Source organism: Pseudorca crassidens, chromosome 4, assembly GCF_039906515.1.
Source record: "Pseudorca crassidens isolate mPseCra1 chromosome 4, mPseCra1.hap1, whole genome shotgun sequence".
Classification (NCBI taxonomy): domain Eukaryota; kingdom Metazoa; phylum Chordata; class Mammalia; order Artiodactyla; family Delphinidae; genus Pseudorca; species Pseudorca crassidens.
In genome coordinates, this window is record NC_090299.1 from 97854466 (window position 1) to 97873661 (window position 19196).

A 19196-nucleotide genomic window follows, 5' to 3' on the forward strand; every position below is an offset into this window, starting at 1 on the left:
GTACAAGTTCAAAATCACAGAAAGTGAAAAATGGATAAAGAAGTTGTGGTACTTACGTACAATGTAATATCACTCAGCAATGAAATCTATGTCATCAGGCCCATAGCAGCATAATGAGTGGATTCAGGTACGATGATTCTAAGTGAAATAAGTCACACAGAAAAAGAAACATCATAAGATATCACTACTACACGGAATGTAAACTTGGCTACACAGGAACTGAATTACAAAACAGAACAGGGTCTCAAATGTAGAAAACCGACTTATGCTTGCTTAAGAGTAAAGGTGAGTTGGGGTGCTGCATAAAACCAAAGATGGAAATTAGCACAGATACCGTTCCATAAGCCAAATATGTAATAGACAAGAGCTACTCCTTGCTCAACGAAGTGGACTCTACACCCCATATTAAACGCCTAAGAATATACCTGACTAGGAAGAATCTTAAAACCTATGGATTTATATGTCTCCAAAAGAGAATCAAGCGTGTGTACAGTGGAATAAACGCAGCAGTGATAGGATTGGTGAGGTTCGGTGGCCAAATGCAGACCCTTTGAAGTCATATTCCATGGTACCCATTCCATGGGTCTCAACTCTCCAGGTTTAAGGGATTCTTCCTTCAGCTAAAACATGCATGTGGAACCCAGAGTATGATCCACCGTGTGATCGGGAAACGTGTTCAGTTGTGTCAGTTTTCGTCCCCTGGTACTCGGGTGCAACATTCCAGATGCTTTACTAACACTCTCCCCACTTGGAGAGTCAGTGCCTTTAACCTCCTGTTTGGCCCAGTTTGCAATTTCTGCGGAAAATGAACAGGAATAGGGAGAACCAATGAGAGACTAGCTGGAGGTGTCTGGACGGGCAAATTTAACTCTCATTTCCCACCAGGAAGAGGAATTAACCAAAGGCTCAGCGTGCCATGCCGGAACCACACTAGGGCCTGAAGCAAGGCTGCGGTGTTGCGGCCAGCTCACAAGAAAGCGAGTTGAAGAAAGGAGCTCAGGGGCACTGTCATTCACAAACCTGCAGAGTTATAAATGACAGCTATCGTCCAAAAATATATTGAAGTAAGGCTGCCAAGAGGACTTGAAAGCGGGGCAGAATTGCAGGAAACCGATTTCAGGAGGTAGACTGGAATTGCATGTAAAGCATAGGAAAAGAGGCAGAACGTCCACAATGATGCACTTGGCCAAAAAGGGCGTATGCGTTTTTTCCTGAATACATTCAGGAAAAAACGCATATGCCCTTTTTGGCCAACCAAGCAAACTTGCAAAGGAAATCTGCACTACAATGAAGTCTCACTGTCCCCTGGTCAAAAGGGCCATCTGAAAAAAGTGTAAAATCCAGAAAGGCAGGACAGGCCATGGAGAACTGGGAGCCTTGTTATGCTCATGGGCGGCATGTAAATTGCGAACAGCCACTCTGGAGAAGTGTATGGTGTTTCCTGAAACATCTACAAAACGAAGCAACAGAGCCTAGGGCACTTCCACTTATGGTCCTATAGCTTAGGGAAATTAAAATCAAAAAGACACAACCACCCAAATGTTTGGGACAGCTCTGTTTACAAGAACCTCGTTTACGGTACAAGTTCAATATCACAGAAAGCGCAAAATGGATAAAGAAGTTGTGGTACTTACGTACAATGCAATATCACTCAGCAATGAAATCTATGTCATCAGGCCCGTAGCAGCATAATGAGTGGATTCAGGTACGATGATTCTAAGTGAAATAAGTCACACAGAAAAAGAAACATCATAAGATATCTCTACCACATGGAATGTAAACTTGGCTACACAGGAACTGAATTACAAAACAGAACAGGGTCTCAAATGTAGAAAACCGACTTATGCTTGCTTAAGGGGAAAGGTGAGTTGGGGTGCTGCATAAAACCAGAGATTGAAATTAGCACAGATACCATTCCATAAGCCAAATATGTAATAGACAAGAGCTACTCCTTGATCAACGAAGTGGACTCTACACCCCATATTAAACGCCTAAGAATATACCTGACTAGGAAGAACCTTAAAACCTATGGATTTATATGTCTCCGAAAGAGAATCAAGCGTGTGTACAGCGGCATAAACGCAGCAGTGATAGGATTGGTGAGGTTCGGTGGACAAATGCAGACCCTTTGAAGTCATATTCCATGGTACCCATTCCATGGGTCTCAACTCTCCAGGTTTAAGGGATTCTTCCTTCAGCTAAAACATGCATGTGGAACCCAGAGTATGATCCACCGTGTGATCGGGAAACGTGTTCAGTTGTGTCAGTTTTCGTCCCCTGGTACTCGGGTGCAACATTCCAGATGCTTTACTAACACTCTCCCCACTTGGAGAGTCAGTGCCTTTAACCTCCTGTTTGGCCCAGTTTGCAATTTCTGCGGAAAATGAACAGGAATAGGGAGAACCAATGAGAGACTAGCTGGAGGTGTCTGGACGGGCAAATTTAACTCTCATTTCCCACCAGGAAGAGGAATTAACCAAAGGCTCAGCGTGCCATGCCGGAACCACACTAGGGCCTGAAGCAAGGCTGCGGTGTTGCGGCCAGCTCACAAGAAAGCGAGTTGAAGAAAGGAGCTCAGGGGCACTGTCATTCACAAACCTGCAGAGTTATAAATGACAGCTATCGTCCAAAAATATATTGAAGTAAGGCTGCCAAGAGGACTTGAAAGCGGGGCAGAATTGCAGGAAACCGATTTCAGGAGGTAGACTGGAATTGCATGTAAAGCATAGGAAAAGAGGCAGAACGTCCACAATGATGCACTTGGCCAAAAAGGGCGTATGCGTTTTTTCCTGAATACATTCAGGAAAAAACGCATACGCCCTTTTTGGCCAACCAAGCAAGCTTGCAAAGGAAATCTGCACTACAATGAAGTCTCACTGCCCCCTGGTCAAAAGGGCCATCTGAAAAAAGTGTAAAATCCAGAAAGGCAGGACAGGCCATGGAGAACTGGGAGCCTTGTTATGTTCATGGGCGGGATGTAAATTGCCAACAGCCACTCTGGAGAAGTGTATGGTGTTTCCTGAAACATCTAAAAAACAAAGCAACAGAGCCTAGGGCACTTCCACTTATGGTCCTATAGCTTAGGGAAATTAAAATCAAAAAGACACAGCCACCCCAAAGTTTGGGACGGCTCTGTTTACAAGAACCTTCTTTACAGTACAAGTTCAAAATCACAGAAAGCGAAAAATGGATAAAGAAGTTGTGGTACATACGTACAATGCAATATCACTCAGCAATGAAATCTATGTCATCAGGCCCATAGCAGCATAATGAGTGGATTCAGGTATGATGATTCTAAGTGAAATAAGTCACACAGAAAAAGAAACATCATAAGATATCACTACTACACGGAATGTAAACTTGGCTACACAGGAACTGAATTACAAAACAGAACAGGGTCTCAAATGTAGAAAACCAACTTATGCTTGCTTAAGGGGAAAGGTGAGTTGGGGTGCTGCATAAAACCAGAGATTGAAATTAGCACAGATACCGTTCCATAAGCCAAATATGTAATAGACAAGAGCTACTCCTTGCTCAACGAAGTGGACTCTACACCCCATATTAAACGCCTAAGAATATACCTGACTAGGAAGAATCTTAAAACCTATGGATTTATATGTCTCCGAAAGAGAATCAAGCGTGTGTACAGCGGCATAAACGCAGCAGTGATAGGATTGGTGAGGTTCGGTGGCCAAATGCAGACCCTTTGAAGTCATATTCCATGGTACCCATTCCATGGGTCTCAACTCTCCAGGTTTAAGGGATTCTTCCTTCAGCTAAAACATGCATGTGGAACCCAGAGTATGATCCACCGTGTGATCGGGAAACGTGTTCAGTTGTGTCAGTTTTCGTCCCCTGGTACTCGGGTGCAACATTCCAGATGCTTTACTAACACTCTCCCCACTTGGAGAGTCAGTGCCTTTAACCTCCTGTTTGGCCCAGTTTGCAATTTCTGCGGAAAATGAACAGGAATAGGGAGAACAAATGAGAGACTAGCTGGAGGTGTCTGGACGGGCAAATTTAACTCTCATTTCCCACCAGGAAGAGGAATTAACCAAAGGCTCAGCGTGCCATGCCGGAACCACACTAGGGCCTGAAGCAAGGCTGCGGTGTTGCGGCCAGCTCACAAGAAAGCGAGTTGAAGAAAGGAGCTCAGGGGCACTGTCATTCACAAACCTGCAGAGTTATAAATGACAGCTATCGTCCAAAAATATATTGAAGTAAGGCTGCCAAGAGGACTTGAAAGCGGGGCAGAATTGCAGGAAACCGATTTCAGGAGGTAGACTGGAATTGCATGTAAAGCATAGGAAAAGAGGCAGAACGTCCACAATGATGCACTTGGCCAAAAAGGGCGTATGCGTTTTTTCCTGAATACATTCAGGAAAAAACGCATATGCCCTTTTTGGCCAACCAAGCAAACTTGCAAAGGAAATCTGCACTACAATGAAGTCTCACTGTCCCCTGGTCAAAAGGGCCATCTGAAAAAAGTGTAAAATCCAGAAAGGCAGGACAGGCCATGGAGAACTGGGAGCCTTGTTATGCTCATGGGCGGGATGTAAATTGCCAACAGCCACTCTGGAGAAGTGTATGGTGTTTCCTGAAACATCTACAAAACGAAGCAACAGAGCCTAGGGCACTTCCACTTATGGTCCTATAGCTTAGGGAAATTAAAATCAAAAAGACACAACCACCCAAATGTTTGGGACAGCTCTGTTTACAAGAACCTCGTTTACGGTACAAGTTCAATATCACAGAAAGCGCAAAATGGATAAAGAAGTTGTGGTACTTACGTACAATGCAATATCACTCAGCAATGAAATCTATGTCATCAGGCCCGTAGCAGCATAATGAGTGGATTCAGGTACGATGATTCTAAGTGAAATAAGTCACACAGAAAAAGAAACATCATAAGATATCTCTACCACATGGAATGTAAACTTGGCTACACAGGAACTGAATTACAAAACAGAACAGGGTCTCAAATGTAGAAAACCGACTTATGCTTGCTTAAGGGGAAAGGTGAGTTGGGGTGCTGCATAAAACCAGAGATTGAAATTAGCACAGATACCATTCCATAAGCCAAATATGTAATAGACAAGAGCTACTCCTTGATCAACGAAGTGGACTCTACACCCCATATTAAACGCCTAAGAATATACCTGACTAGGAAGAACCTTAAAACCTATGGATTTATATGTCTCCGAAAGAGAATCAAGCGTGTGTACAGCGGCATAAACGCAGCAGTGATAGGATTGGTGAGGTTCGGTGGACAAATGCAGACCCTTTGAAGTCATATTCCATGGTACCCATTCCATGGGTCTCAACTCTCCAGGTTTAAGGGATTCTTCCTTCAGCTAAAACATGCATGTGGAACCCAGAGTATGATCCACCGTGTGATCGGGAAACGTGTTCAGTTGTGTCAGTTTTCGTCCCCTGGTACTCGGGTGCAACATTCCAGATGCTTTACTAACACTCTCCCCACTTGGAGAGTCAGTGCCTTTAACCTCCTGTTTGGCCCAGTTTGCAATTTCTGCGGAAAATGAACAGGAATAGGGAGAACCAATGAGAGACTAGCTGGAGGTGTCTGGACGGGCAAATTTAACTCTCATTTCCCACCAGGAAGAGGAATTAACCAAAGGCTCAGCGTGCCATGCCGGAACCACACTAGGGCCTGAAGCAAGGCTGCGGTGTTGCGGCCAGCTCACAAGAAAGCGAGTTGAAGAAAGGAGCTCAGGGGCACTGTCATTCACAAACCTGCAGAGTTATAAATGACAGCTATCGTCCAAAAATATATTGAAGTAAGGCTGCCAAGAGGACTTGAAAGCGGGGCAGAATTGCAGGAAACCGATTTCAGGAGGTAGACTGGAATTGCATGTAAAGCATAGGAAAAGAGGCAGAACGTCCACAATGATGCACTTGGCCAAAAAGGGCGTATGCGTTTTTTCCTGAATACATTCAGGAAAAAACGCATACGCCCTTTTTGGCCAACCAAGCAAGCTTGCAAAGGAAATCTGCACTACAATGAAGTCTCACTGCCCCCTGGTCAAAAGGGCCATCTGAAAAAAGTGTAAAATCCAGAAAGGCAGGACAGGCCATGGAGAACTGGGAGCCTTGTTATGTTCATGGGCGGGATGTAAATTGCCAACAGCCACTCTGGAGAAGTGTATGGTGTTTCCTGAAACATCTACAAAACAAAGCAACAGAGCCTAGGGCTCTTCCACTTATGGTCCTATAGCTTAGGGAAATTAAAATCAAAAAGACACAGCCACCACAAAGTTTGGGACGGCTCTGTTTACAAGAACCTCGTTTACGGTACAAGTTAAATATCACAGAAAGTGAAAAATGGATAAAGAAGTTCTGGTACTTACGTACAATGCAATATCACTCAGCAATGAAATCTATGTCATCAGGCCCGTAGCAGCATAATGAGTGGATTCAGGTACGATGATTCTAAGTGAAATAAGTCACACAGAAAAAGAAACATCATAAGATATCACTACTACACGGAATGTAAACTTGGCTACACAGGAACTGAATTACAAAACAGAACAGGGTCTCAAATGTAGAAAACCAACTTATGCTTGCTTAAGGGGAAAGGTGAGTTGGGTTGCTGCATAAAACCAGAGATTGAAATTAGCACAGATACCGTTCCATAAGCCAAATATGTAATAGACAAGAGCTACTCCTTGCTCAACGAAGTGGACTCAACACCACATATTAAATGCCTAAGAATATACCTGACTAGTAAGAATCTTAAAACCTATGGATTTATATGTCTCCGAAAGAGAATCAAGTGTGTGTACAGCGGCATAAACGCAGCAGTGATAGGATTGGTGAGGATCGGTGAGCAAATGCAGACCCTTTGAAGTCATATTGCATGGTACCCATTCCATGGGTCTCAACCCTCCAGGTTGAAGGGATTCTTCCTTCAGCTAAAACATGCATGTGGAACCCAGAGTATGATCCACCGTGTGATCGGGAAACGTGTTCAAATGTGACTCAGGTTTCGTCCCCTGGTACTCGGGTGCAACATTCCAGACGCTTTACTAACACTCTCTCCAGTTGGAGAGTCAGTGCCTTTAACCTCCTGATTGGCCCAGTTTGCAATTTCTGCGGAAAATGAACAGCAATAGGGAGAACCAAGGAGAGACTAGCTGGAGGTGTCTGGACGGGCAAATTTAACTCTCATTTCCCACCAGGAAGAGGAATTAACCAAAGGCTCAGCGTGCCATGCCAGAACCACACTAGGGCCTGAAGCAATGCAGTGGTGTTGTGGCCAGCTCACAAGAAAGCGAGTTGAAGAAAGGAGCTCAGGGGCACTGGCATTCACAAACCTGCAGAGTTATAAATGACAGCTATCGTCCAAAATTATATTGAAGAAAGGCTGCCAAGAGTGCTTGAAAGAGGGGCAGAATTGCAGGAAACCGATTTCAGGAGGTAGACTGGAATTGCATGTAAAGCATAGCAAAAGAGGCAGAACGTCCACAATGATGCACTTGGCCAAAAAGGGCGTATGCATTTTTTCATGAATATATTCAGGAAAAAACGCATACGCCCTTTTTGGCCAATCAAGCAACTTGCAAAGGAAATCTGCACTACAATGATGTCTCACTGCCCCCCGGTCAAAAGGGCCATCTGAAAAAAGTGTAAAATCCAGAAAGGCAGGACAGGCCATGGAGAACTGGAAGCCTTGTTATGTTCATGGGCGGGATGTAAATTGCCAACAGCCACTCTGGAGAAGTGTATGGTGTTTCCTGAAACATCTAAAAAACAAAGCAACAGAGCCTAGGGCAATTCCACTTATGGTCCTATAGCTTAAGGAAATTAAAATCAAAAAGACACAGCCACCCCAAAGTTTGGGATGGCTCTGTTTACAAGAACCTCGTTTACGGTACATGTTCAATATCGCAGAAAGCGAAAAACGGATAAAGAAGTTGTGGTACTTACGTACAATGCAATATCACTCAGCAATGAAATCTATGTCATCAGGCCCGTAGCAGCATAACGAGTTTATTCAGGTACGATGATTCTAAGTGAAATAAGTCACACAGAAAAAGAAGCGTCATAAGATATCACTACTACACGGAATGTAAACTTGTCTACACAGGAACTGAATTACAAAACAGAATAGGGTCTCAAATGTAGAAAACCAACATATGCTTGCTTAAGAGGAAAGGTGAGTTGGGGTGCTACATAAAACCAGAGATTGAAATTAGCACAGATACCATTCCATAAGCCAAATATATAATAGACAAGAGCTACTCCTTGCTCAACGAAGTGGACTCAACACCCCATATTAAACGCCTAAGAATATACCTGACTTGTAAGAATCTTAAAACCTATGGATTTCTATGTCTCCGAAAGAGAATCAAGTGTGTGTACAGCGGCATAAATGCAGCAGTGATAGGATTGGTGTGGTTCGGTGAGCAAATGCAGACCCTTTGAAGTCATATTGCATGGTACCCATTCCATGGGTCTCAACTCTCCAGGTTTAAGGGATTCTTCCTTCAGCTAAAACATGCATGTGGAACCCAGAGTATGATCCACCGTGTGACCGGGAAACGTGTTCAAATGTGTCTCAGTTTTCATCCCCCGGTACTCGGGTGCAACATTCCAGACGCTTTACTAACACTCTCCCCACTTGGAGAGTCAGTGCCTTTAACCTCCTGTTTGGACCAGTTTGCAATTTCTGCGGAAAATGAACAGGAATAGGGAGAACCAATGAGAGACTAGCTGGAGTTGTCTGGACGGGCAAATTTAACTCTCATTTCCCACCAGGAAGAGGAATTAAACAAAGGCTCAGCGTGCCGTGCTGGAACCACACTAGGGCCTGAAGCAATCCTGCGGTGTTGCGGCCAGCTCACAAGAAAGCGAGTTGAAGAAAGGAGCTCAGGGGCACTGTCATTCACAAACCTGCAGAGTTATAAATGACAGCTATCGTCCAAAAATATATTGAAGTAAGGCTGCCAAGAGGACTTGAAAGCGGGGCAGAATTGCAGGAAACCGATTTCAGGAGGTAGACTGGAATTGCATGTAAAGCATAGGAAAAGAGGCAGAACGTCCACAATGATGCACTCGGCCAAAAAGGGCGTATGCGTTTTTTCCTGAATATATTCAGGAAAAAACGCATACGCTCTTTTTGGCCAATCAAGCAAGCGTGCAAAGGAAGTCTGCACTACAATGGAGTGTCACTGCCCCCCTGTCAAAAGGGCCATCAGAAAAAAGTGTAAAATCCAGAAAGGCAGGACAGGCCATGGAGAACAGGGAGCCTTGTTATGCTGATGGGCGGGATGTAAATTGCCAACAGCCACTCTGGAGAAGTGTATGGTGTTTCCTGAAACATCTACAAAACAAAGCAACAGAGCCTAGGGCACTTCCACTTATGGTCCTATAGCTTAGGGAAATTAAAATCAAAAAGACACAACCACCCAAATGTTTGGGACAGCTCTGTTTACAAGAACCTCGTTTACGGTACAAGTTCAATATCGCAGAAAGTGAAAAATGGATAAAGAAGTTGTGGTACTTACGTACAATGCAATATCACTCAGCAATGAAATCTATGTCATCTGCCCGTAGCAACATAATGAGTGGATTCAGGTACGATTATTCTAAGTGAAATAAGTCACACAGAAAAAGAAACATCATAAGATATCACTACTACACGGAATGTAAACTTGGCTACACAGGAACTGAATTACAAAACAGAACAGGGTCTCAAATGTAGAAAACCAACTTATGCTTGCTTAAGGGGAAAGGTGAGTTGGGGTGCTACATAAAACTAGAGATTGAAATTAGCACAGATACCGTTCCATAAGCCAAATATGTAATAGACAAGACCTACTCCTTGCTCAACGAAGTGGACTCAACACCCCATATTAAACGACTAAGAATATACCTGACTAGTAAGAATCTTAAAACCTATGGATTTATATGTCTCCGAAAGAGAATCAAGCGTGTGTACAGCGGCATAAACGCAGCAGTGATAGGATTGGTGAGGTTCGGTGAGCAAATGCAGACCATTTGAAGTCATATTGCATGGAACCCATTCCATGGGTCTCAACTCTCTAGGTTTAAGGGATTCTTCCTTCAGCTAAAACATGCATGTGGAACCCAGAGTATGATCCACTGTGTGATCGGAAACGTGTTCAAATGTGTCTCAGTTTTCGTCCCCCGGTTCTCGGGTGCAACATTCCAGACACTTTACTAACACTCTCCCCACTTGGAGAGTCAGTGCCTTTAACCTCCTGTTTGGCCCAGTTTGCAATTTCTGCGGAAAATGAACAGGAATAGGGAGAACCAATGAGAGACTAGCTGGAGGTGTCTGGACGGGCAAATTTAACTCTCATTTCCCACCAGGAAGAGGAATTAAACAAAGGCTCAGCGTGCCATGCCGGAACAACACTAGGGGCTGAAGCGATGCTGCGGTGTTGCGGCCAGCTCATAAGAAAGCAAGTTGAAGAAAGGAGCTCAGGGGCACTGTAATTCACAATACTGCAGAGTTATAAATGACAGCTATCGTCCAAAAATATATTGAAGTAAGGCTGCCAAGAGGACTTGAAAGCGGGGCAGAATTGCAGGAAACCGATTTCAGGAGGTAGACTGGAATTGCATGTAAAGCATAGGAAAAGAGGCAGAACGTCCACAATGATGCACTTGGCCAAAAAGGGCGTATGCGTTTTTTCCTCAAGAAAAAAAGCCTACGCCCTTTTTGGCCAACCAAGCAAGCTTGCAAAGGAAATCTGCACTACAATGAAGTCTCACTGCCCCCGGTCAAAAGGGCCATCTGAAAAAAGTGTAAAATCCAGAAAGGCAGGACAGGCCATGGAGAATTGGGAACCTTGTTATGCTGATGTGCGGGATGTAAATTGCGAACAGCCACTCTGGAGAAGTGTATGGTGTTTCCTGCAACATCTAAAAAGCAAAGCAACAGAGCCTAGGGCACTTCCACTTATGGTCCTATAGCTTAGGGAAATTAAAATCAAAAAGACACAGCCACCCCAAAGTTTGGGACAGCTCTGTTTACAAGAACCTCGTTTACGGTACAAGTTCAGTATCACAGAAAGTGAAAAATGGATAAAGAAGTTGTGGTAATTACGTACAATGCAATATCACGCAGCAATGAAATCTATGTCATCGGGCCCATAGCAGCATAATGAGTGGATTCAGGTACGATGATTCTAAGTGAAATAAGTCACACAGAAAAAGAAACATCATAAGCTATCACTACTACACGGAATGTAAACTTGGCTACACAGGAACTGAATTACAAAACAGAACAGGGTCTCAAATGTAGAAAACCAATTTATGCTTGCTTAAGGCGAAAGGTGAGTTGGGGTGCTGCATAAAACCAGAGATTGAAATTAGCACAGATACCGTTCCATAAGCCAAATATGTAATAGACAAGAGCTACTCCTTGCTCAACGAAGTGGACTCTACACCCCATATTAAACGCCTAAGAATATACCTGACTAGGAATAATCTTAAAACCTATGGATTTATATGTCTCCGAAAGAGAATCAAGCGTGTGTACAGCGGCATAAACGCAGCAGTGATAGGATTGGTGAGGTTCGGTGGACAAATGCAGACCCTTTGAAGTCATATTGCATGGTACCCATTCCATGGGTCTCAACTCTCCAGGTTTAAGGGATTCTTCCTTCAGCTAAAACATGCATGTGGAACCCAGAGTATGATCCACCGTGTGCTCGGGAAACGTGTTAAATTGTGTCAGTTTTCGTCCCCTGGTACTCGGGTGCAACATTCCAGATGCTTTACTAACACTCTCCCCACTTGGAGAGTCAGTGCCTTTAACCTCCTGTTTGGCCCAGTTTGCAATTTCTGCAGAAAATGAACAGGAATAGGGAGAACCAATGAGAGACTAGCTGGAGGTGTCTGGACGGGCAAATTTAACTCTCATTTCCCACCAGGAAGAGGAATTAACCAAAGGCTCAGCGTGCCATGCTGGAACCACACTAGGGCCTGACGCAATGCTGCGGTGTTGCGGCCAGCTCACAAGAAAGCGAGTTGAAGAAAGGAGCTCAGGGGCACTGTCATTCACATACCTGCAGAGTTATAAATGACAGCTATCGTCCAAAAATGTATTGAAGTAAGGCTGCCAAGAGGACTTGAAAGCGGGGCAGAATTGCAGGAAACCGATTTCAGGAGGTAGACTGGAATTGCATGTAAAGGATAGGAAAAGAGGCAGAACGTCCACAATGATGCACTTGGCCAAAAAGGGCATATGCGATTTTTCCTCAAGAAAAAAAGCCTACGCCCTTTTTGGCCAACCAAGCAAGCTTGCAAAGGAAATCTGCACTACAATGAAGTCTCACTGCCCCCCGGTCAAAAGTGCCATCTGAAAAAAGTGTAAAATCCTGAAAGGCAGGACAGGCCATGGAGAACTGGGAGCCTTGTTATGCTGATGGGCGGGATGTAAATTGCCAACAGCCACTCTGGAGAAGTGTATGGTGTTTCCTGAAACATCTAAAAAACAAGGCAACAGAGCCTAGGGCACTTCCACTTATGGTCCTATAGCTTAGGGAAATTAAAATCTAAAACACACAACCACCCCAATCTTTGGGACAGCTCTGTTTACAAGAACCTCGTTTACGGTACAAGTTCAATATCACAGAAAGCGCAAAATGGATAAAGAAGTTGTAGTACTTACGTACAATGCAATATCACTCAGCAATGAAATCTATGTAATCAGGCCCGTAGCAGCATAATGAGTGGATTCAGGTACGATGATTCTAAGTGAAATAAGTCACACAGAAAAACAAACATCATAAGATATCACTACTACAAGGAATGTAAACTTGGCTACACAGGAACTGAATTACAAAACAGAACAGGGTCTCAAATGTAGAAAACCAACTTATGCTTGCTTAAGGCGAAAGGTGAGTTGGGGTGCTGCATAAAACCAGAGATTGAAATTAGAACAGATACCGTTCCATAAGCCAAATATTTAATAGACAAGAGCTACTCCTTGCTCAACAAAGTGGACTCTACACCCCATATTAAACGCGTAAGAATATACCTGACTAGTAAGAATATTAAAACCTATTGATTTATATGTCTCAGAAAGAGAATCAAGCGTGTGTACAGTGGCATAAATGCAGCAGTGCTAGGATTGGTGAGGTTCGGTGAGCAAATGCAGACCCTTTGAAGTCATATTGCATGGTACCCATTGCAGGGGTCTCAACTCTCCAGGTTTAAGGGATTCTTCCTTCAGCTAAAACATGCATGTGGAACCCAGAGTATGATCCACCATGTGATCGGGAAACGTGTTCAAATGTGTCTCAGTTTTCGTCCCCTGGTACTCGGGTGCAACATTCCAGACGCTTTACTAACACTCTCCCCACTTGGAGAGTCAGTGCCTTTAACCTCCTGTTTGGCCCAGTTTGCAATTTCTGCGGAAAATGAACAGGAATAGGGAGAACCAATGAGAGACTAGCTGGAGGTGTCTGGACGGGCAAATTTAACTCTCATTTCCCACCAGGAAGAGGAATTAACCAAAGGCTCAGCGTGCCGTGCCGGAACCACACTAGGGCCTGACGCAATCCTGCGGTGTTGCGGCCAGCTCACAAGAAAGCGAGTTGAAGAAAGGAGCTCAGGGGCACTGTCATTCACATACCTGCAGAGTTATAAATGACAGCTATCGTCCAAAAATATATTGAAGTAAGGCTGCCAAGAGGACTTGAAAGCGGGGCAGAATTGCAGGAAACCGATTTCAGGAGGTAGACTGGAATTGCATGTAAAACATAGGAAAAGAGGCAGAACGTCCACAATGATGCACTTGGCCAAAAAGGGCGTATGCGTTTTTTCCTGAATATATTCAGGAATAAACGCATACGCACTTTTTGGCCAACCAAGCAAGCTTGCAAAGGAAATCTGCACTACAATGAAGTCTCACTGCCCCCCGGTCAAAAGGGCCATCTGAAAAAAGTGTAAAATCCAGAAAGGCAGGACAGGCCATGGAGAACTGGGAGCCTTGTTATGCTGATGGGCGGGATGTAAATTGCCAACAGTCACTCTGGAGAAGTGTATGGTGTTTCCTGAAACATCTAAAAAACAAGGCAACAGAGCCTAGGGCACTTCCACTTATGGTCCTATAGCTTAGGGAAATTAAAATCTAAAACACACAACCACCCCAATCTTTGGGACAGCTCTGTTTACAAGAACCTCGTTTACGGTACAAGTTCAATATCACAGAAAGCGCAAAATGGATAAAGAAGTTGTAGTACTTACGTACAATGCAATATCACTCAGCAATGAAATCTATGTCATCAGGCCCGTAGCAGCATAATGAGTGGATTCAGGTACGATGATTCTAAGTGAAATAAGTCACACAGAAAAACAAACATCATAAGATATCACTACTACAAGGAATGTAAACCTGGCTACACAGGAACTGAATTACAAAACAGAACAGGGTCTCAAATGTAGCAAACCAACTTATGCTTGCTTAAGGCGAAAGGTGAGTTGGGGTGCTGCATAAAACCAGAGATTGAAATTAGAATGGATACCGTTCCATAAGCCAAATATGTAATAGACAAGAGCTACTCATTGCTCAACGAAGTGGACTCAACACCCCATATTAAACGCATAAGAATATACCTGACTAGTAAGAATCTTAAAACCTATGGATTTATATGTCTCCGAAAGGGAATCAAGCGTGTGTACAGTGGCATAAACGCAGCAGTGTTAGGATTGGTGAGGTTCGGTGAGCAAATGCAGACCCTTTCAAGTCATATTGCATGGTACCCATTCCATGGGTCTCAACTCTCCAGGTTTAAGGGATTCTTCCTTCAGCTAAAACATGCATGTGGAACCCAGAGTATGATCCACCGTGTGATCGGGAAACGTGTTCATATGTGACTCAGTTTTCGTCCCCCGGTACTCGGGTGCAACATTCCAGACGCTTTACTAACACTCTCCCCACTTGGAGAGTCAGTGCCTTTAACCTCCTGTTTGGCCCAGTTTGCAATTTCTGCGGAAAATGAACAGGAATAGGGAGAACCAATGAGAGAGTAGCTGGAGGTGTCTGGACGGGCAAATTTAACTCTCATTTCCCACCAGGAAGAGGAATTAACCAAAGGCTCAGCGTGCCATTCTGGAACCACACTAGGGCCTGAAGCAATGCTGCGGTGTTGTGGCCAGCTCACAAGAAAACGAGTTGAAGAAAGGAGCTCAGGGGCACTGTCATTCACAAACCTGCAGAGTTATAAATGACAGCTATCGTCCAAAAATGTATTGAAGTAAGGCTGCCAAGAGGACTTGAAAGCGGGGCAGAATTGCAGGAAACCGATTTCAGGAGGTAGACTGGAATTGCATGTAAAGCATAGGAAAAGAGGCAGAACGTCCACAATGATGCACTTGGCCAAAAAGGGCGTATGCGTTTTTTCCTGAATATATTCAGGAAAAAACGCATACGCCCTTTTTGGCCAACCAAGCAAGCTTGCAAAGGAAATCTGCACTACAATGAAGTCTCACAGCCCCCCGGTCAAAAGGGCCATCTGAAAAAAGTGTAAAATCCAGAAAGGCAGGACAGGCCATGGAGAACTGGGAGCCTTGTTATGCTCATGGGCGGGATGTAAATTGCCAACAGCCACTCTGGAGAAGTGTATGGTGTTTCCTGAAACATCTAAAAAACAAAGCAACAGAGCCTAGGGCACTTCCACTTATGGTCCTATAGCTTAGGGAAATTAAAATCAAAAAGACACAGCCACCCCAAAGTTTGGGACGGCTCTGTTTACAAGAACCTTCTTTACAGTACAAGTTTAAAATCACAGAAAGTGAAAAATGGATAAAGAAGTTGTGGTACATACGTATAATGCAATATCACTCAGCAATGAAATCTATGTCATCAGGCCCATAGCAGCATAATGAGTGGATTCAGGTACGATGATTCTAAGTGAAATAAGTCACACAGAAAAAGAAACATCATAAGATATCACTACTACACGGAATGTAAACTTGGCTACACAGGAACTGAATTACAAAACAGAACAGGGTCTCCAATGTAGAAAACCAACTTATGCTTGCTTAAGGGGAAAGGTGAGTTGGGGTGCTGCATAAAACCAGAGATTGAAATTAGCACAGATACCGTTCCATAAGCCAAATATGTAATAGACAAGAGCTACTCCTTGCTCAACGAAGTGGACTCTACACCCCATATTAAACGCCTAAGAATATACCTGACTAGGAAGAATCTTAAAACCTATGGATTTATATGTCTCCGAAAGAGAATCAAGCGTGTGTACAGTGGCATAAACGCAGCAGTGATAGGATTGGTGAGGTTCGGTGGACAAATGCAGACCCTTTGAAGTCATATTCCATGGTACCCATTCCATGGGTCTCAACTCTCCAGGTTTAAGGGATTCTTCCTTCAGCTAAAACATGCATGTGGAACCCAGAATATGATCCACCGTGTGATCGGGAAACGTGTTCAATTGTGTCAGTTTTCGTCCCCTGGTACTCGGGTGCAACATTCCAGATGCTTTACTAACACTCTCCCCACTTGGAGAGTCAGTGCCTTTAACCTCCTGTTTGGCCCAGTTTGCAATTTCTGCGGAAAATGAACAGGAATAGGGAGAACCAATGAGAGACTAGCTGGAGGTGTCTGGACGGGCAAATTTAACTCTCATTTCCCACCAGGAAGAGGAATTAACCAAAGGCTCAGCGTGCCATGCCGGAACCACACTAGGGCCTGAAGCAAGGCTGCGGTGTTGCGGCCAGCTCACAAGAAAGCGAGTTGAAGAAAGGAGCTCAGGGGCACTGTCATTCACAAACCTGCAGAGTTATAAATGACAGCTATCGTCCAAAAATATATTGAAGTAAGGCTGCCAAGAGGACTTGAAAGCGGGGCAGAATTGCAGGAAACCGATTTCAGGAGGTAGACTGGAATTGCATGTAAAGCATAGGAAAAGAGGCAGAACGTCCACAATGATGCACTTGGCCAAAAAGGGCGTATGCGTTTTTTCCTGAATACATTCAGGAAAAAACGCATACGCCCTTTTTGGCCAACCAAGCAAGCTTGCAAAGGAAATCTGCACTACAATGAAGTCTCACTGTCCCCTGGTCAAAAGGGCCATCTGAAAAAAGTGTAAAATCCAGAAAGGCAGGACAGGCCATGGAGAACTGGGAGAATTGTTATGCTGATGGGCGGGATGTAAATTGCCAACAGGCACTCTGGAGAAGTGTATGGTGTTTCCTGAAACATCTAAAAAACAAAGCAACAGAGCCTAGGGCACTTCCACTTATGGTCCTATAGCTTAGGGAAATTAAAATCAAAAAGACACAACCACCCAAACGTTTGGGACAGCTCTGTTTACAAGAACCTCGTTTACGGTACAAGTTCAATATCACAGAAAGCGCAAAATGGATAAAGAAGTTGTGGTACTTACGTACAATGCAATATCACTCAGCAATGAAATCTATGTCATCAGGCCCATAGCAGCATAATGAGTGGATTCAGGTTCGATGATTCTAAGTGAAATAAGTCACACAGAAAAAGAAACATCATGAGATATCTCTACCACATGGAATGTAAACTTGGCTACACAGGAACTGAATTACAAAACAGAACAGGGTCTCAAATGTAGAAAACCGACTTATGCTTGCTTAAGGGGAAAGGTGAGTTGGGGTGCTGCATAAAACCAGAGATTGAAATTAGCACAGATACCGTTCCATAAGCCAAATATGTAATAGACAAGAGCTACTCCTTGATCAACGAAGTGGACTCTACACCCCATATTAAACGCCTAAGAATATACCTGACTAGGAAGAATCTTAAAACCTATGGATTTATATGTCTCCGAAAGAGAATCAAGCGTGTGTACAGCGGCATAAACGCAGCAGTGATATTATTGGTGAGGTTCGGTGGACAAATGCAGACCCTTTGAAGTCATATTGCATGGTACCCACTCCATGGGTCTCAACTCTCCAGGTTTATGGGATTCTTCCTTCAGCTAAAACATGCATGTGGAACCCAGAGTATGATCCACCGTGTGATCGGGAAACGTGTTCAAATGTGTCTCAGTTTCCGTCCCCTGGTACTCGGGTGCAACATTCCAGACGCTTTACTAACAGTCTCCCCTCTTGGAGAGTCAGTGCCTTTAAACTCCTGTTTGGCCCAGTTTGCAATTTCTGCGGAAAATGAACAGGAATAGGAAGAACCAATGAGAGACTAGCTGGAGGTGTCTGGACGGGCAAATTTAACTCTCATTTCCCACCAGGAAGAGGAATTAACCAAAGGAACAGCGTGCCATTCCGGAACCACACTAGGGCCTGAAGCAAGGCTGTGGTGTTGCGGCCAGCTCACAAGAAAGCGAGTTGAAGAAAGGAGCTCAGGGGCACTGTCATTCACATACCTGCAGAGTTATAAATGACAGCTATCGTCCAAAAATATATTGAAGTAAGGCTGCCAAGAGGACTTGAAAGCGGGGCAGAATTGCAGGAAACCGATTTCAGGAGGTAGACTGGAATTGCATGTAAAGCATAGGAAAAGAGGCAGAACGTCCACAATGATGCACTTGGCCAAAAAGGGCGTATGCGTTTTTTCCTGAATATATTCAGGAAAAAACGCATACGCCCTTTTTGGCCAACCAAGCAAGCTTGCAAAGGAAATCTGCACTACAATGAAGTCTCACTGCCCCCGGTCAAAAGGGCCATCTGAAAAAAGTGTAAAATCCAGAAAGGCAGGACAGGCCATGGAGAATTGGGAACCTTGTTATGCTGATGTGCGGGATGTAAATTGCGAACATCCACTCTGGAGAAGTGTATGGTGTTTCCTGAAACATCTAAAAACCAAAGCAACAGAGCCTAGGGCACTTCCACTTATGGTCCTATAGCTTAGGGAAATTAAAATAAAAAAGACACAGCCAGCCCAAAGTTTGGGACGGCTCTGTTTACAAGAACCTCGTTTACGGTACAAGTTCAGTATCACAGAAAGTGAAAAATGGATAAAGAAGTTTTGGTAATTACGTACAATGCAATATCACGCAGCAATGAAATCTATGTCATCAGGCCCATAGCAGCATAATGAGTGGATTCAGGTACGATGATTCTAAGTGAAATAAGTCACACAGAAAAAGAAACATCATAAGATATCACTACTACACGGAATGTAAACTTGGCTACACAGGAACTGAATTACAAAACAGAACAGGGTCTCAAATGTAGAAAACCAACTTATGCTT